At 38.0% G+C, this 21,159-nt stretch overlaps 1 protein-coding gene across 2 annotated transcripts in view; it reads right to left on the reverse strand.

The window, feature by feature from the left end:
* Positions 1-20,921, reverse strand: part of SHOC2 (SHOC2 leucine rich repeat scaffold protein) — a 123,272-nt gene extending 102,351 nt beyond the window's left edge. Inside the window, exon 1 of one of the 2 annotated variants that reach the window (XM_037001274.2) lies at positions 20,829-20,921. The gene's annotated coding sequence lies outside the window, so the exon portion shown is untranslated. Of the gene's footprint in view, positions 1-20,258; positions 20,737-20,828 lie in introns of those variants that run through there. The other variant, XM_037001275.2, reaches the window with a different exon arrangement.
* Positions 20,922-21,159: the final 238 nt, after the last annotated feature.

Raw genomic sequence — 21,159 nt, forward strand, 5'->3', positions numbered from 1 at the left:
GAGCAGTTTTTTTTTTTTGGCGAGCACTTTTTGGAAGCCTTAGAGGGACGGGCCCCCGTTGCTGGGGAGGCAGGGTGGCGGGACCGGTGAGGAGGTGCCTGGGAACGGCGCCGGAGGACAAAGAATATCCCGCGTTTCTCCCTGCGAGACCTGGGGGCGGGTGCCTGAGACCGGTGCCTGAGGACGGAAGAGGTCGCGCATTTTTCCCCTTTTTTTTTTTTCTCTTTTTGGCAAGCGCTTTTTGGAAGCCTTGAAGGGACGGGGACCCCAGTGCTAGGGAGGCACGGTGGCGGGACTGGTGAGCGGGTGGCTGGGACCGGCGCCTGAGGACAAAGAATATCCCCCATTTTTCCCTGCGGGACCGGTGGGCGGGTGCCTGAGACCGGCACTTGAGGACAGAGGAAATCGCGCGTTTTTCCCCTTTTTTTTTCTCTTTTCTGCGAGTGCTTTTTGGAAGCCTAAAAGGGACAGGGACCCCGGTGCTAGGGAGGCAGGGCGGCGGGACTGGTGAGCGGGTGCCTGGGACCGGCACCTGAGGACAAAGAATATCCCGCATTTTTCCCTGTGGGACCGGTGGGTGGGTGCCTGAGACCAGCACCTGAGGACGGAAGAAATCGCGCGTTTTTCCCCTTTTTTTTCTCTCTTTTTGCCAAGTGCTTTTTGGAAGCCTTGAAGGGACAGGGACCCCGGTGCTAGGGAGGCAGGGCGGCGGGACTGGTGAGCGGGTGCGTGGGACCAGTGCCTGAGGACCAAGAATATTGAGCGTTCCTTCCCTGCGGGACCGGTGGGTGGGTGCTTTTTGGAAGCCTTGAAAGGACAGGGACCCTGGTGCTAGGGAGACAGGGCAGCAGGACCAGTGCGCGGGTGCCTGGGACCGGCACCTGAGGAAAAAAAAAAAAAAAAATCGCGTGTTTTTTCTTTTTTTTTTCCTTTCTGTTCCCTCTCTCATTGTTGCTGTTGTTGTTTTGGTTTGGAGAGTGCTTTTTGGAAATCTTAAAGGGGCAGGACAGGTCACTTAGACCAGAAGCAGGGAATCTGGGGATCTCTGGGCACTCTAACCCCCTGGGCAGCAGGGAGCACAGAGGCCCCTTACGGAGATAAATAGTCTCCTGGCTGCTCCCCCTCCAACGGGGCTCCACCATTTTGGAGGAACAGCCCCAGCCAGGCCAAGCCCACAGCAACAGTGGAGATAAACCCCAAAGCAACTGGGCAGGAAGCAGAAGCCCTGTCTGCGCACAGCTGCCCAGCACAAGCCACTAGAGGTCGCTATTCTCCCAGGAAAAGGCTACAAACCAACAAGAAGGGAAGCTCTTCCAGCGGTCACTTGTACCAGCTCTGCAGACTATCTCTATCACCATGAAAAGGCAAAACTACAGGCAGACAAAGATCACAGAGACAACACCTGAGAAGGAGACAGACCTAACTAGTCCTCCTGAAAAAGAATTCAAAATAAAAATCATGAACATGCTGACAGAGATGCAGAAAAAAATGCAAGAGCAATGGGATGAGATGCAGAGAAAAATGCAAGAGCAGTGGGATGAGATGCAGAGAAAAATGCAAGAGCAGTGGGATGAAGTCCGGAAGGAGATCACAGATGTCAGGAAAGAGATCACAGAAGTGAAACAATCCCTGGAAGGATTTATAAGCAGAATGGATAAGATGCAAGAGGCCATTGAAGGAATAGAAGCCAGAGAACAGGAACGTATAGAAGCTGACATAGAGAGAGATAAAAGGATCTCCAGGAATGAAACAACACTAAGAGAAATATGTGACCAATACAAAAGGAAAAACATTCGTATTATAGGGATACCAGAAGAGGAAGAAAGAGGAAAAGGGATAGAAAGTGTCTTTGAAGAAATAATTGCTGAAAACTTCCCCAAACTGGGGGAGGAAATAATCGAACAGACCATGGAATTATACAGAACCCCCAACAGAAAGGATCCAAGGAGGACAACACCAAGACACATAATAATTAAAATGGCAAGGATCAAGGACAAGGAAAGAGTTTTAAAGGCAGCTAGAGAGAAAAAGGTCACCTATAAAGGAAAACCAATCAGGCTAACATCAGACTTCTCAACAGAAACCCTACAGGCCAGAAGAGAATGGCATGATATACTTAATGCAATGAAACAGAAGGGCCTTGAACCAAGGATACTGTATCCAGCACGACTATCATTTAAATATGATGGTGGGATCAAACAATTCCCAGACAAGCAAAAGCTGAGGGAATTTGCTTCCCACAAACCACCTCTACAGGGCATCCTACAGGGACTGCTCTAGATGGGAGCACCCCTAAAAAGAGCACAGAACAAAACACACAACATATGAAGAATGGAGGAGGAGGAATAAGAAGGGAGAGAAGAAAAGACTCTCCAGACAGTGTATATAACAGCTCAATAAGCGAGCTAAGTTAGGCAGTAAGATACTAAAGAAGCTAACCTTGAACCTTCGGTAACCACGAATCTAAAGCCTGCAATGGCAATAAGTACATATCTTTCAATAGTCACCCTAAATGTAAATGGACTTAATGCACCAATCAAAAGACATAGAGTAACAGAATGGATAAAAAAGCAAGACCCATCTATATGCTGCTTACAAGAAACTCACCTTAAACCCAAAGATAAGCATAGACTAAAAGTCAAGGGATGGAAAAACATATTTCAGGCAAACAACAGTGAGAAGAAAGCAGGGGTTGCAGTACTAATATCAGACAAAATAGACTTCAAAACAAAGAAAGTAACAAGAGATAAAGAAGGCCACTACATAATGATAAAGGGCTTAGTCCAACAAGAGGATATAACCATTCTAAATATATATGCACCCAATACAGGAGCACCAGCATATGTGAAGCAAATACTAACAGAACTAAAGAGGGAAATAAACTGCAATGCATTCATTGTAGGAGACTTCAACACACCACTCACCCCAAAGGATAGATCCACCGGGCAGAAAATAAGTAAAGACACACAGGCACTGAACAACACACTAGAACAGATGGACCTAATAGACATCTATAGAACTTTACATCCAAAAGCAACAGGATATACATTCTTCTCAAGTGCACATGGAACATTCTCCAGAATAGACCACATACTAGCTCACAAAAAGAGCCTCAGTAAATTCCACAATATTGAAATTCTACCAACCAATTTTTCAGACCACAAAGGTATGAAAGTAGAAATAAATTCTACAAAGAAAACAAAAAGGCTCACAAACACATGGAGGCTTAACAACATGCTACTAAATAATCAATGGATCAATGAACAAATCAAAATAGAGATCAAGGAATATATAGAAACAAATGACAACAACAACACTAAGCCCCAACTTCTGTGGGATGCAGCGAAAGCAGTCTTAAGAGGAAAGTATATAGCAATCCAGGCACACTTGAAGAAGGAAGAACAATCCCAAATGAATAGTCTAACATCACAATTATTAAAACTGGAAAAAGAAGAACAAATGAGGCCTAAAGTCAGCAGAAGGAGGGACATAATAAAGATCAGAGAAGAAATAAACAAAATTGAGAAGAATAAAACAATTGCAAAAATCAACGAAACCAAGAGCTGGTTCTTTGAGAAAATAAACAAAATAGATAAGCCTCTAGCCCAACTTATTAAGAGAAAAAGAGAGTCAACACAAATCAACATAATCAGAAATGAGAATGGAAAAATCACGACAGACTCCACAGAAATACAAAGAATTATTAAAGACTACTATGAAAACCTATATGCCAACAAGCTGGAAAACCTAGAAGAAATGGACAACTTCCTAGAAAAATACAACCTCCCAAGACTGACCAAGGAAGAAACACAAAAGTTAAACAAACCAATTACAAGCAAAGAAATTGAAACAGTAATCAAAAAACTACCCAAGAACAAAACCCCGGGGCCGGACGGATTTACCTCGGAATTTTATCAGACACACAGAGAAGACATAATACCCATTCTCCTTAAAGTGTTCCACAAAATAGAAGAAGAGGGAATACTCCCAAACTCATTCTATGAAGCCAACATCACCCTAATACCAAAACCAGGCAAAGACCCCACCAAAAAAGAAAATTACAGACCAATATCCCTGATGAACGTAGATGCAAAAATACTCAATAAAATATTAGCAAACAGAATTCAACAGTATATCAAAAGGATCATACACCATGACCAAGTGGGGTTCATCCCAGGGATGCAAGGATGGTACAACATTCGAAAATCCATCAACATCATCCACCACATCAACAAAAAGAAAGACAAAAACCACATGATCATCTCCATAGATGCTGAAAAAGCATTTGACAAAATTCAACATCCATTCATGATAAAAACTCTCAGCAAAATGGGAATAGAGGGCAAGTACCTCAACATAATAAAGGCCATATATGATAAACCCACAGCCAGCATTATACTGAACAGCGAGAAGCTGAAAGCATTTCCACTGAGATCGGGAACCAGACAGGGATGCCCACTCTCCCCACTGTTATTTAACATAGTACTGGAGGTCCTAGCCACGGCAATCAGACAAAACAAAGAAATACAAGGAATCCAGATTGGTAAAGAAGAAGTTAAACTGTCACTATTTGCAGATGATATGATACTGTACATAAAAAACCCTAAAGACTCCACTCCAAAACTACTAGAACTGATATCGGAATACAGCAAAGTTGCAGGATACAAAATCAACACACAGAAATCTGTAGCTTTCCTATACACTAACAACGAATCAATAGAAAGAGAAATCAGGAAAACAATTCCATTCACCATTGCATCAAAAAGAATAAAATACCTAGGAATAAACCTAACCAAGGAAGTGAAAGACTTATACTCTGAAAACTACAAGTCACTCTTAAGAGAAATTAAAGGGGACACTAATAAATGGAAACTCATCCCATGCTCATGGCTAGGAAGAATTAATATCGTCAAAATGGCCATCCTGCCGAAAGCAATATACAAATTTGATGCAATCCCTCTCAAATTACCAGCAACATTCTTCAATGAATTGGAACAAATAATTCAAAAATTCATATGGAAACACCAAGGACCCCGAATAGCCAAAGCAATCCTGAAAAAGAAGAATAAAGTAGGGGGGATCTCACTCCCCAACTTCAAGCTCTACTACAAAGCCATAGTAATCAAGACAATTTGGTACTGGCACAAGAACAGAGCCACAGACCAGTGGAACAGATTAGAGACCCCAGAAATTAACCCAAACATATATGGTCAATTAATATTTGATAAAGGAGCCATGGACATACAATGGCAAAATGACAGTCTCTTCAACAGATGGTGCTGGCAAAACTGGACAGCTACATGTAGGAGAATGAAACTGGACCATTGTCTAACCCCATATACAAAGGTAAACTCAAAATGGATCAAAGACCTGAATGTAAGTCACGAAACCATTAAACTCTTGGAAAAAAAACATAGGCAAAAACCTCTTAGACATAAACATGAGTGATCTCTTCTTGAACATATCTCCCCGGGCAAGGAAAACAACAGCAAAAATGAGCAAGTGGGACTACATTAAGCTGAAAAGCTTCTGTACAGCGAAAGACACCATCAATAGAACAAAAAGGAACCCTACAGTATGGGAGAATATATTTGAAAATGACAGATCTGATAAAGGCTTGACGTCCAGAATATATAAAGAGCTCACACGCCTCAACAAACAAAAAACAAATAACCCAATTAAAAAATGGGCAGAGGAACTGAACAGACAGTTCTCCAAAAAAGAAATACAGATGGCCAAGAGACACATGAAAAGATGCTCCACATCGCTAATTATCAGAGAAATGCAAATTAAAACTACAATGAGGTATCACCTCACACCAGTAAGGATAGCTGCCATCCAAAAGACAAACAACAACAAATGTTGGCGAGGCTGTGGAGAAAGGGGAACCCTCCTACACTGCTGGTGGGAATGTAAATTAGTTCAACCATTGTGGAAAGCAGTATGGAGGTGCATCAAAATGCTCAAAACAGACCTACCATTTGACCCAGGAATTCCACTCCTAGGAATTTACCCTAAGAACGCAGCAATCAAGTTTGAGAAAGACAGATGCACTCCTATGTTTATCGCAGCACTATTTACAATAGCCAAGAATTGGAAGCAACCTAAATGTCCATCTGTAGATGAATGGATAAAGAAGATGTGGTACATATACACAATGGAATACTACTCAGCCATAAGAAGTGGAAAAATCCAACCATTTGTAGCAACATGGATGGAGCTGGAGAGTATTATGCTCAGTGAAATAAGCCAAGCGGAGAAAGAGAAATACCAAATGATTTCACTCATCTGAGGAGTATAGGAACAAAGGAAAAACTGAAGGAACAAAACAGCAGCAGAATTACAGAACCCAAAAATGGACTAACAGGTACCAAAGGGAAAGGAAATGGGGAGGATGGGTGGGCAGGGAGGGATAAGGGGGGGGGAAGAAGAAGGGGGGTATTAAGATTAGCATGCATGGGGGGGAGGGAGATAGGGGAGGGTGGGCTGCACAACACAGAGAGGACAAGTAGTGACTCTACAACATTTTGCTAAGCTGATGGACAGTAACCGTAATGTGGTTGTTAGGGGGGACCTGATATAGGGGAGAGCATAGTAAACATAGTATTCTTCAGGTAAGTGTAGATTAAAAATTTAAAAAAAAAAAAGAAAGAAAGAAAGAAAAGGGGGATTACTCCTTAACAGGATAAAACTATTGGTAAATCAAAGATCAACGCATCCTTTAAATATCCTTAATGTTGATCACTTAAAGGGTGTCAGATGATCAGCTATGGAGGTACTCTTTTCTGATAATATTCCTTTCTCTTAATTAAAAAAAAAAAAAAAAAGCAGTTACTGTGTGCTGACCTCCAATGAGTTCTGCACAGTGGTATAGAGGGCATGTCAAAGTGTGGGCAAAGGGTCTGTTTGTTTCTACGCAGAAGATCAAGGCCTAGCTTGGATACCCAGAAAATGAACTAAGATACGATATGAGGAGGAGCTTCCGGCATCAGCACTCTCTGGAGGACTCGTGCCGGGGGATGATCATCAAAAAGCCTCCACAGGGATCCGGACGATGCTGCGGTTGTGGCTGCATCCAGCCCACCATCTCCTGGACTTGCCATGAGAAGGAGGAGGGAGATGTCTAGGCTGGCATGTGCATACAGTGAGACAACGAATTTGACTGGATCTGTACTGTTGGAACTCAACCAGGAGTTGGGAGGGGTGCAAGTTGTAGCACCCCAAAATCTCATGACTATAGACTATCTATGGTTAAAAGAACATATGGGATGTGAACAGATCCCAGAAATGGGCTGCTTTAATTTGTCTGATGGTTCAAGTACAGTTGGAAAATATCCATCATATCATAGATAAATTTTCACAAATGCCTAGGGTGCCTAAATGGTTTTCTTGGCTTCACTGGAGATGGCTGGTAATTATAGATTTGCTTTGTTTATGTCACCGTATTCCTATTATGTTAATATGTGTGTGCAAATTAGTTAGTAGTTTAAAACCTATACATACTTAAGGTACTATACAAGAAGATATGTCAAAGAAATAATCAATCCTCCCAAGTTTCCTTCATATGCTACATCTATAGCTTTTCTTCTTCCTTCCTAATTACAAACCTTAAATAGAATTCGTGCCTCATATCGAATTTACCGAGTATCATAATTCCTCCAGGTGGTAAAGATACCTCGAGACAAGTGCTGGGCATAGAAGCCACAGGGCATAAATCTGCAAAGAAGTAAAAAGCTAACCTTTGCAAACAATATGGCTTCTCTCTCACTTACCAACTTTACATTTCCCTGTATGGCCCCGGAAGATGACTGGTTAGCCAGAGACGGGTAAGATTCCTCAAGGGAGGAACAACCTAAGACAGGCACAGTCGCAGGGGGGCCATCAGGTGAGAATTTGGGGATCAACAGAGGTGAGGCTCAGAACCTCACCCCCCCTGCTTTGAGAGAAATCTTCTGCATCCGTGGATGTCTTGCTGCCCTTGTCTAGCCTGGATTAATACTTAGTCCATAGGCACACACCTGATCATCTGATCATCTACATTTGCCTTCTTACAGCACTAAACTATGTTTTCTACCTTTATCTTGCATCTACCTACCACTTCAGCATTTTATTAAAAATAAAAATAATAATAATAATAGGAGAAATGTGGGATCAACATATAAATCAAGTACAAAAATCAAATGAATATTCATATTTGACCTGATGGTTTATAGGTCATATTGCATGATCAAAACCGAAAGTTTCTGTGATGACTGCCCTTGTACTGTTCACCATGTAAGAATTTATTCACTCTGTAAGAATTCGTTCACCATGTAAGAACTTGTTCGTTATGCTTCAGAAGATTGGAGACTGACGAGAATTAGGCTTGAGATGGATTAATGATTGTACATTGAGCATTGACCCCCCTATACTGAATTTTATTGTTGTTAACAACCATTTGATCAATAAATATGAGAGATGCCCTCTCAAAAAAAAAAAAAAAAAAAAAAAAATCAAACGAAAAAAAAAAAAAAAAAAAAAAAAATCCAAAGAAGAACATGTAAATTTGGGCACTACTGGGTCATCATTCCTTAATGATAGATCAACTGGCACTAAAAAGAAGCTGTGCCTTCCACATGCTTCCAAGTCAACTACCTTAAAACATTCTCCCTACAGTGTTCACTCATTTAGCTCCTGTAGGAATTCAAGTTTAGGACACCTGTTCTTTAGACTTATTTGGTTATATATTAGTTATCATGATTCTTCATATGAAGACTATTACGACCTTTTCTTATACATGTCATAAACATCTCCTCTGTTGATGGCTTTTCTAATTTATCATATCATTCATAAATATATGTAAAATCTTAAGTCTAGAAGAATACCCATCAAATGATAGCAATGTTTATCCTTGGGAATTAGGAGGGCTTTCACTTTTCTCTATAATATTTTTTTAATGTATATACATAATAAGCATTCGCTCCTTTTATAACTGGGGAGGGAGAAAAAGTTTTCATTCTGAAACAACAAAAAAACCCTAACAATGATAGTGTGGTTATGCTGACTTTTAAACTGACAAAGGATAAAGATAATTAAAAATTTATTTATGAAGAATATCTGAATATACAAGAGGAGGTCAACATAATTAAAGCCCATTTAAATTAATTCATAATAATCCAAGAAGAACTAAATATATCCAGGACTTCAGATTGTGATTATAATGTACATTTTTTTTACAAGAGATATTTGAAAGTGTGTGGAGTGAGCTTATTCATATTGAAGTTAAAATCAAGTTTTTGGATATTGGCAGTTCAGAAAAACAGTTTTGCCCTTCAACTAAAAGTACTTTAACTTTTATAAATATAAAAACTATACTTTCACTCAGTTAACATTTTATTTGATATACCCTAAGTGTCATGCACTGTGCAAGGTGCTAAGGAGCCAATAATACAGTCCTTGCCTATAAGGTTACAAACAACTGGAAAAGGCAAGAACAGTGTGGTAAGAGCTGCTGAAGCACAAAGAGGAGATGGGGGAATCAAAAAAGATTTCTTAAAAGAGATAACCCTTAGAGAAATCAACTAAAATGAGTGGGAGGGTCAGGAATCCTGGAGTTGTCCTGACTTCAATCTCTCCAACTCTCACATCCCAACAATCACCAAATCCTATCCATTCTTTTCCCAAAATTTCTCCTGACTATTCAACCTCTCTTCATTATCACTGCCACTACTGTGCTCCAGGATATACTGAAATCTCTCCTCTAATAGCTTTGTAACTGGTCTTACCACATCCACTCCCACATTGTCCCAACCTAATCACTGCATTTTGATTAGAGTAATCTTTCAAATACTCATCTAATCAGGTTAGTGTCCAATTTAAAACACTTGGGGGGAGAATGAGTGGCCCCACAAACATAGCCCTTAGGATAAAATCCAAAATTCTTAGCAGTAATACCAAGCCTTCCAAGATCTGGCCCCTCCTTGCTTCTCCCACAACTTTAGTATTTCCAGCCTTGCACTCTGGTCACAGGAACTTCTTTCATATCGATAGTGTGTCCTGCTATCTCTTATCCCCAGGACTTTGAATGAACTATTTTTCTTCTGCCAGAAATATAGGCTTTAGGTTCTTCATGGAGCTAACTCTCTTGTATTCTTCATATCTCAGCTTAGAGGTCTGGGAAACCTTATTACTCAAAACCCACTCCTGCATGTTCCCACTTACAACTTCTCCTATCAGAATATTTATCACACCGTATTATATTTGCTAGGTTAGTCATCTGACTCCCTCACTTAAAGTAACGGAAAAGTAGGGACCCTTCTGTCTTTTTCAATTATATGCTGGTACTTAGAAATAAGACCTAGCATATATAGTAGTTTCCTTATATTCTACCTAAAATTAACTCTAAATCACTCAGATTCTGATATGAACACCTAAAAATAGCAAGGTTTCAATTGTACTTCCCTTTCCTTATAAAATCTGAAGTGTTCCCTGTTCTTTTCAGTAGTTTAAAGGACAAAAGTAAACTGCTCTCCCCTTCAAATCACATAAAGCTCTATTTTTTGTAGTTGAGCAGTTAAATAAAGAATCCTCAAATTGGAAGGCGAAGTTCAAGAAAGTGCTCAAAATTAACGTGCTCAAGGGAATGTTATTGTCCAAAGAGAAAGAAAAACACATCCTAAGCATCATGAGTGAACTTTAAGAGTAGTTTTCATGGAAGCTAAAGAATTAGCTGTTTGTGAACAAAAAATAAAATGCTCTACACTAGTCCAAGTTAAACAGAATTATGTCAAGAGTGTACAACTCATAGCACCTTCAAATTCATTAATTCAACTTTCCCTTTGGCAAGAATGCAAGATGAAGAGTTTGGACTGACATGGAGAGAGGACTAATTTATTTTATATAGTAGCAAATACATGAGAGTTTTTCAAGAAATCTGCGTTCTTTATGGGAAAGCCTAAGACTTAATGTAATTTTGATTTCGGGTAAACAAAAGTTTTGAGCAAAGAACTGAAACATCCTGTTTACCTAAGCCATAATTGGGATTATAACTCTCTTATACAACACACACACACATACACTGCAAGATTCCTTAAATATATGTAAATTCCAAGATTCTCCAGCAGTCTCATATTAAAAGGCAAGGGGAGGTAGGGCAGATTTAAGTGTCTCAACATAACTAAGACATAATAGTAAACATCAAATATCCAGACCAAATATTATCTTTAAAGCTCTTATGCCACACAAATATTCCCAAAATAAGATTTACTTGTGAATACTTGCTTACACTGCCTTTTTTTCCAAGAACTTAAAACATGTCACACACAACCCAAGTATATTCTTCATTTAGCATGAGCAAATGTGGAATGAATAAAAAAGTTGGTTACCTAATTATCCATGTAAAGCAAAAAAATGTAATTGCTATCTTAGGTTATATGCACTAAATTGACTACAGTATTCAATAAAAGTATTTTCAACTGAAAAAACAAGTGATTTTCAGTACTTTTAAGCTAAAAATAAGTTAATTACATTTAACTGCTTCATTTTTGCATATACAAACCCAGACATTCCTTCACTAGATCTTATCTGATTATAAATCCTTTCCATTACAGAAACTGTCAGAAAAAATATGAACAAAAATAAAAGTACTATACATGGCAAGATTAGAGTGTGTGGTCTCAAGGTAAGGTCTCTTAACATTTAAGAATGTATATTTAGTTACTCTTGCCTATTATAAAACAACTAGCTTTTCTTGTGTTTATACCTTTGGAGACTTATTTAGACAAAGACCATATGCCCAACTAATTATTTTATTTATCTACTTACCCTAGAAGTTGTTAAAATAGATTTACATAATGCATTTTGGGCTTTAAAAAATAAAATCACATTATCTGTGTATTATATTTTTTAAAATATACCAAAGCAAAAAATCTTTTTATAACATCAAAATATAGTAAGCAGCCAGGCCCAATTTAACTTAAAAGTAAATAATGAATTTCTCCCATTAAGAGCGACTCAAAATTTTGAAAGGCAACCCCTGCTTATATTATTTAATATACATAGAAGAACATTTTATTACTTTTATAATTTCATACATTAACCCCAATCAATTCCCTACTGGTATGTACCATTTACTATTTTGTGACTATAATCCCAAAATGATTCCCATGGCTTACAGAAACTTTGATGTAAAAAATTCTTATACCACAAAGATGTATATCATTTAGTAATTTGCAGGTAGCAAGTGATATTTAAATCATGCCACAAAGAAAAAAAAACATTTGGCTTAATTCCTTAATTTTAATTAGGAAGTAACTCAAATATCACATTATTAGTTATAAAACTGCATAATGATATAGTCAGGAAAGATGATTTAAAAATTTTTCATTTTTAGAACATGAATTTACCATTTGTAGATCAATTTCCAAAAAAAAAATTTGAATATAATGAAACAGCAAAATTTCAATATATGAAACTTAATTTCAACTTTCTGTGGTGAAACAAAAATCTTCACAAATTTGCCACAGCATCACTATTGTTAAATCAATGATCATGCTGTGTGTGTATATATTTATATACATGCATGAAAATACAGATATAATGGAGTTCCAGTTGAGAAAAGGCCAGGTAAGTTTTTTTATTTTTGAATGGAGATAAGTAGTCATGCATTAAGGCATTACTCACATAATTAACTCTATATGAACTATATAGCTTACTTTTACAGCAAATTTATTAAGTCCTTCCTTTTTCATGACATAAAAATATTCAAAAATCTCATATTCAAACATCTAATTCTAACACCATTTGTATATGACAGTGAAGATCAATTCACTTCCTTTTTAATTAACAAAATAGGATGGCAAAATGTGTTTTATCAAATGCCTTTACAACCATACTTTCCTGAACAATAAATATAAACTAGCAGATTTTATTATTAATAGCTTCTAGTCAGTTTCAGTATCTGGTTCTCACAGGCTGACACAATGGTGCAATGTTTGGGTTGCAAAACATTCTGGGGGAAAAGTTTAATGAAAGTATTTCCATTAAAATTTTTAGTCCTGTATACAAGCATGATGGAAATGTTTTTATCAGAGTTATCAAACTTTTTAAATAAAAATTGTAATCAATTTTAATTAATAGAATTTAAAATTCTTTGTTTCAAAAAAAATGACTTCACTTTTTAAAAAATCATTTTTTCTCAAGCCCCAAAACAATTCTTGCTTTTCATGCCTTATTTGTAACCTAAAACATTACCACCTGATTTATATCACTCACTAGTTACATTTTATTTGAACATCTTTATGTCCTTAGTGCCCAACACAAAGACTGACACGGTCTCACATATTTTTTGGTCTTCAATACACTTTGTTCTTGTCCCAAATATTCATGTTCTATATGTACTACTATGAGTTATTATATAACAGAAGGTGTGGAAAATTAAGAAATACTGCAGCACTATAAGCCATTTAGCATGCTAAGTTCCCACAGTTGCTTAGTGGGTGTTCTGAAACTAAGCCATATTTCTAGTATTAAGAATTTCAAATCACTACTTCCAATGTACAGAAATAAATGTCTTCAAGATTAAATCATAAAGCCTTACTATTTTAAGCTGCGTAGTATATAAGCATCTCATTTCTATGAATTTAAAACTGTAATTAACACAAAGGTAGATAAACCAGTATTTGCTTCAGTAACAAGAAATAATCAGCTCTTCTACCTATCCTTATATAGTCATAGAATTCAATAGATTACAATATTAAGATAAAATGCAATTTAATTGACCCAGAACTAAAGCCTTTCAGTGAAATTTTGAATTCTTTATCTCAGAAGATATATAAAACAAAATTGAATTAAATATAATCTACTACTGGTCACCCATTATGTTAGAGTCTACATACTTCTAGCAAAGAATTATAACCTCCAACCTAATTTTTCCAGTCTAGGTTACCAGGAATGCTAAAAGAATAAAGCTTACTCTCTTTAACAGAATAAAAGAGGCAGAAATACTTACGTCATTTTGTCATTTAATTGCTACAGATACGTTTTCATTCAAACTGTTGAAGAACATGTTACTCAATTTTATGGATTTCATAGCTAAGTAAAGAAAAACACAGGTATGAAATCTAAAAATTATAAAGTAATAATATCACAGTTCACTGATTCAGTACCTTCAGATTATTTACCTCAACTTAATTTTACTCAATAAATATTATGCCTACGTTTCACCTCACTAAGCAAATCTTTCCAGTATCAAAAGCTTAACACATTTAAAAAATTACTTGTATCATTTTAGATGAAACCTTTTAAAAAGCCATGGCTCTATGTCACCTTTAACACAATTTACTAAACAGCAATTAATCTCTTCTTCATGATCTTGCATCACCATATACTGTTCTACATACAAAACAAATATCTTGAAAGATTCTAAATATGTTTATTACAACATGAGTTGCCTTAAACTGCTATTTTTAAAAGATGTCTTCTGTTTTTTAAGTGCTTCCCCTCTGCTCTTTTCAACTTTTTAGTCCTTTTTACATTTAGTTCCCAGACTTTAACTTGCACATTCTGAAAGTTAAAAAGCTCTCAATTAAAGCCTGAGGAGTTCTAGGAGCAGAAAATGTATTAATAGCAAAAGCACTATGATATCTCTGTCCTTTTTAGTGGCCCGTTTGTTTTGGGGTTCCAGACTATTAACTTAAACTAATTTTCTATTAGAAGTCTAGACACTGTATAGTGGAGAAATAATAGTAAAGATGACAAACATACATGATGTTGATCTTGAAGCTCAGAGTTGAGCAAAACAGACAAATGTTAAACACATCATTACAAAAAGTATGGGTTTTATAAAAGAGAAATTATGGTGTTAAGGGATCTTAAAACAGGACACTCTAGCAAGGAATCAGACAGCCTCCCAAAGGATGTGGTATTAAGGCCTGAAGGGCAATTAGGTTAGCTGGGTGAACAGTGCACGCAGTGTGTCCAAGGAGATGATGATACCAGAAAGTTTTTCCCTTGTAAATAACTTTAATAAATCAGTTGCCATAACATTTGCAAAATAATTGCTAAAATGTGAAAATTTTAATGGAAATGTCTCAAATTTCTACAATGAGAAAAGTACCTAGCAGGATCAAGCAAAATTTTTAAAAAGTAGTATGAGAGAAAACAAATCCTACCATTTGCAACAACATGGATGGAGCTAGACGGTATTATGCTCAGTGAAATAAGACAGGCAGAGAAAGACAAATACCAAATGATTTCACTCATATGTGGAGTATAAGAACAAAGAAAAACTGAAGGAACAAAACAGCAGCAGAATCACAGAACCCAAGAATGGACTAATAGTTACCAAAGGGAAAGGGAGGGAGGGATAAGGGCAGGGAAAAAAGAAAGGGGGTAATACAATTAGCATGTATAATGTGGAGGGGGGGCATGGGGAGGGCTGTGCAACACAGAGAAGACAAGTAGTGATTCTACAACATCTTCCTACGCTGATGGACAGTGACTGTAATGGGGTTTGTTGGGGGGACTAGGTGAAGGGGGAACCCTAGTAAACATAATGTTCTTCATGTAATTGTAGATTAATGATTACAAAAAAAATAAGTAGTATGAGAATGTTTTTAAAAATGGGGAACTATGTATGGACCTATGGCACTCTGTGGGGAATGGATTTGGGATGGCAAAAAGACCTCATTCACTGTGTTCTCAAAGAAATATTACATCATACAGTATGAAAAATTATCTAATATTCAAGTTCAGAGTACTTTTAAATCATATAAGACTTCTACCAGAATACAACTGCTGATAATACAGTCTGACTTAGCTTGAGGAGAGTGGCACTTTGTAATAAGTATGGAAAGAGGTGGTTTCTATTTCTCAGAAGAGTAAATTTTAAATGTTTATATAATAAAACTTAACCATGAGTTCTACTGAGGTTCATGAATATTACTCTTAACATGCCATACAAATGCTGAGAAAAAGATATTTGAATGTGATTTTGAATCATATTATCATTACTCAAGTTCTAAGCCTGGGAATTATTCCACATTAGGCTGATATGTTCTCCTTTAATAATAATGAAAAATATTATTAATATTTTATTACATTAATATTAATGAAAAATAGTTAAAAGTTTCAAATAATAATTTGGAGCAACTCTCTAACAGTAATGCAGATCCACAGTTCGAGACCAAATTAAGTTAGGCACATAAGAAATAACAACCCCTAAAAACCCAAGTTTTAATGGAAGCCTACTCTATTACCTAAAATATAAGGTCATATATGTAATCCAAATTGTTATTCACCTGCAGTTCTCCAAAAGGACCTTAACATCTTTAACTTCTGTGCTTTTTCTACCCTCTATCAACTCTATGCCTCAAGAGTTAGTGTAGGTCCTAACCTCCAAGAAGCATCGCTGGTTATACATGCAGTCTGAGTCTTAACTCATCTTAGTTTTTCAGTGTACACTGCGATGAAAGCATCTGTCACATTAAAAAACAATTAACTATTGATTTTTCCAGTTCATGGAAGAAACTGTGAACTTAGTGAAAGCAGGTAACAAAATATTTATCTCTGTATCCTCAGAGTCTGGGACATAAATGGCACTCAGTAGGTCTATGACATTAGTGAATATGTAACTGTAGTCAGTAAGAAGTATTTATAGAACAAAATTTAAGTTAACTTAAAGACCATTTGCAAAGCTGTGAACATCTTGAAAGCAGAAGGGATATTGTACAACTCAAACTGGAAGCTGAGAAAGCCTACAATTAACTGATTAACTCCAAATTGTAGACATGATCAGTATCAAAAAAAGTCATTTCCACTTCACCTCCAAGATGTTAGAAAAACTCAAAGAAAAGATTTATCTTTGTCAACTGCGAAATTAATACTGTAGGATTTGTAAATAGTATTTGAGGTCAATAAAGTGCTTAAATTTGAGTGTTCACAGTGCTGTATACATTAGTAGACATGACAAAATACTTCATAAGACTTTCGTTTCACACAGGGACCAATTATACCCTTTTAAGGTCTGTAATGCAATGTTTTAGCTTCAAGCAATGTGTACATTTTTTCCCATAAAGGAACCCTTACCTTTTACAGCATGCCCTACTTAATTGCAATCAGTTCTGATATTTAGAGAAATTGGAATGAGACATAAAGTGTGAAATCTAATTAGTTCTTTTAAATCTGATAATGGGGAACTTTATACTTTCTCCAAAAGCACAACGCCTCAAAACCTGAAAAGCCCTCTATAATTAGACTATTCTTTTCATGTGTTAGAAATTTGGTTTTCTGAATTAAAGATTCTGTGCAAAAAGCAGGGGACTAGGGGAAAATACCAAAGTTAGAATGAGTATTAGCTTACCTTAAAATAATGCAATTATATATTTCAGAACATAAATCAGTTTTCTCAGATTTGTTCATGTTCCTTTCAACCTACATTGATTGACAATCTCATTTCAGAACACTCCATATCAAATTCAAGCACACAATAGGTCACCTGATAACTCAGAAATTTTCCAGATTTTAAAAGTGAATGTAAATAGAGAGGTGGGAAAATACAAAATTTTACCTACCAGATTCACAAAGAAAACATTTCCAGAAGATTTATAGGGCATAATTTTGACACAGTGTAACAAGTAAACAAAATAAAATGCAGAAGACAGGGACAGCAAATTTTACATATCTATATGTATATATTTTAGTCTAAAGAAGATTTAGCCTTAAGTTATAATATGCCTAATGTATAAAATGTTAAGTCTAACAATCAGCAAAAAGTGACCAACTTAATATTTCCAGTACTCATGTAAGTACCACATAAAAGTACTTAATGTATCACTATGCTCCTAAATTACAGCCAATTTCTATCTGATTCATCTATAACAAAATATTTACCAATTCCCTACTAATCTTATTAGGAAATGTCAAAGTGGTTATTTTATATTTAAATTTTCTCTCCTAATTTATATTTTACAAACCAGTTCAAGAACACTTCTACTAAGGCAAAGCTATAAAACGCAGAATTCACTGAAGGATTTGTGGGTCACCTTGTTTGGTTGTTGCTTTTTTATTATTTTGGGGGCTTTTTTGGTCTTCTTTTGGGTTTTTTTTGTTATAAGCTTAGGTTTTATGCTTTACATGAATAATACATGAATGATCAGTAAACTGAATTCTAAAGATAAATTCTTTCATTTTATCTTCAACCTCCAAAAGAGATTCATTCTTGTATCAGCATATACAGGTTACAGTATATTTTTTAGTCAAAAAAACACAACATATTACTTGTATATTTAAATATCTTACTAGAAGAAATACAAAATTAACTTAAACTGTTTAAAGTTCAAAAGTCTTACAGAAATACTAAATTACACAATAGATAGTAAAAATCCAGCATATTTTCAAAACAAGTATGACTGCAATTTAAAAGCCTGGATAACAAAGAATTCCAATTTTATTCACCCTTTCCCCCACACTCCAACGGGTAAACCAAGGTAAAATATATACCAGCAGCCATTCAGAAGCCATCATTGTTAGTATTCCAAATAGAATTTCAGTTCATATCTCTCTGAACATGGGACAATCCCTGTCCCAAGTCATTGAAGAAATCATAATATTTTAAACACATAATTCCAGCAAGTATTAACAAAAGAATTTATAGTTTTGGTGTTCATTTTTAAAAGTGAAATGTTTCATATTTCTGACTGGTTTGTAGTTCAAAAGTTGTTGTATGAGTTTCACTTGCTGCAATTATCAAAACAGCTCTCATCAACCTTCTGAATATGGTGACTTAAAAATTAAAAAGTAATCTAGCTGCAAGCTAACTGTTTCTTTTAATATCACTCTTTTACCCACAACAATTTATAACAAGAGAAAAATTTAAACACTTGAAAATCGCATTAACAATGAGAGATCAGAAAACAAATGACTGAAATCAATGTAGCTGTTTCTTCAAAAACTGAACAAACACCTTGGGAAAAAGTAGTAAACTTATAGAGACAGGCCAGGTCCATACCTTGAAACTGGCACTTCAAGAATATGGTTTTATATGTTAGCTTTATTACATTTAAGCCATATGAAAGTTACTAACCTTAGACAAAGCCTTTATTTGTGGTCCATTTTTCAATTGTAAATTCATAATTAAATAATTGTTTTACAGTATACCTTATAACCAAGTATTTAAAAGAATTACCATAATGTCTAAGTTCCATTCGCAGGGAATGGTCATTTACATACTTTATTTCTAAAATTTTCTGTCACTGTCACTTAAAAAACATCAACACTTCATAAATTCAAACTATAAATGTAAGCTTACTAAATGCTACAAATTGTACCCAACAGCTAAGTCTTTTCAAATACACAGCAACAAAGAGATATAAGGGCCATGGTATGGAATGGTGAACGTAGAGATCTATCTGCACACTAGTCAACTGAGGTCTTTAAGAATTTTTCAGTATTGGTGCTACACAAGTATATACAAAAATACCCCGTTACACTGCGGACCCCAGAATTCTGAAAAATATAACAAAACAAATGTTTTCGATACAGTATTCCTCTGAGTAGATACTAGAGGCTTCTGACATTTATGAATAAGTGTAAAAAGTGCACAGGTGTAAACTTAGATACAGACTGTTGGTAGTTATCATGATGGATGCAAATACTATGCAGTCCACGTCTGCAACCCAATTTTGCTTCAGCATCCCAAGAGACTTAGAAAACATTTCTTTGGGTAGATTGAAAAACATTGCTTCCTCTTTTATTCTCATCGCCCCCATTAGGATACAAAGCAACAGACAAAAAAATCAAATCACCAACTGTAAGGGCTGAAAGCCTAAATACACACACACACACACACACACACGCACGCACGCACGCGCGCGCGCGCGCGCGTCTTCTCTCCAACTCCCGAATCAGTATTCATTTCACCTGTTCGTAAATCCACACTAACACAGTAATACAAACCTTCCAATGATTTAAAGTGTTTGGGGGGGCCAATTAATGGTTTGGGGTCATTATTCTTCTACTTAGACTTGAGGCGGAGGAGGGGGATGGTACAAAACAATGGATAATGAGGGGCTGCGGAAAATCGTTTTGTTCTGAAGCTTCTAGTGCTAAGGGCGTGGGGAGAGAGGGCGGCCGCTAAGTCGAGGAGCTTTAGAGTACTTTTCCCATTTTCCTCTATCCCTAAAAGCTACCGCGGAAAGAGACTGACACCAGGCATGTCCAACAGGGCAGTCTTGGATGCCCACAACTCACTTCACCAGGGTACACACCCGAAGCCGACTTACCACTCTTCACCGAAGGTAGAGAAGACTGGGAAACCGTGGGGGCTTTGGGAAGGTGGCGAGGAAAGACCCCACCCCGTACCACTATCTCTGCGCCAGGGCCCCCGCCAACGATCTCTACACGCCTCCTCGGACGCCCACGGGAAACCCCGCAGCCCAGGCCTGGTGCCCCTGGGCGCCGAGGGGAGGACTGTCCGCCAGGCGCCCCCGGCCCGCGCCCTCGCGCCGGCTCGCCGTAGCCGCAGCGCTGACCCGCTCCGCCGCCGCCACCGCAGGCCCGGCCCCGGCCGCTGTCAGAGCCGGCTGGCTGGCTCTCGGCGGCCCGCAGCGGGCCCCGCACCAGAGCCGGCTCCGAGGGCCCAGCCCTTCCCGCGACAGCACCCAGGAAAGCGGCGGCGGCGGCGGCGCCTCCCAGGGCCCCGTCTCCCGGGGCCTCGCCCGGCCCCGCCGGCTCGAGCCTGTCAGGGTGCACGGGGCCTCCCCCTACTGACTGCCAGCCCAACCGCCGGGCGGGCAGGAAGGCAGGAAGAAACGACCAGCAGATACCCTCCCACCTCAGCGGCCCCCGGTTACCGTCTAGAGCCCCAACTCCGCCATCCTCCTCGCTCGCCCTCCTTCCTCCTCCTCCTCCTCCGAAACGACGCTGCCCAACCACCGCCCCCCGCCCGCCCCTCCCCCACTCGCCCCGCCCCGCCGCCCCTCCACACACTCTCACTCCTACCGCCCCGCCCCACCCCTCGGGCGCAGGCCCGTCACTCGCGGGGGGAGAAAAGCAGGTGGAGCCAGGGCAATCTACGCAGTCCAATCAGAGTGAAGCACTGGCGCCCTCAACGCTGCCCAACCAGAGTGAGGCATTGGCGCCAACTTCCCTTTCTCCGCCCTTTTCTCTTGCTCGGCTTTTCAA

This window comes from Manis javanica, chromosome 7, assembly GCF_040802235.1.
Source record: "Manis javanica isolate MJ-LG chromosome 7, MJ_LKY, whole genome shotgun sequence".
NCBI lineage: Eukaryota > Metazoa > Chordata > Mammalia > Pholidota > Manidae > Manis > Manis javanica.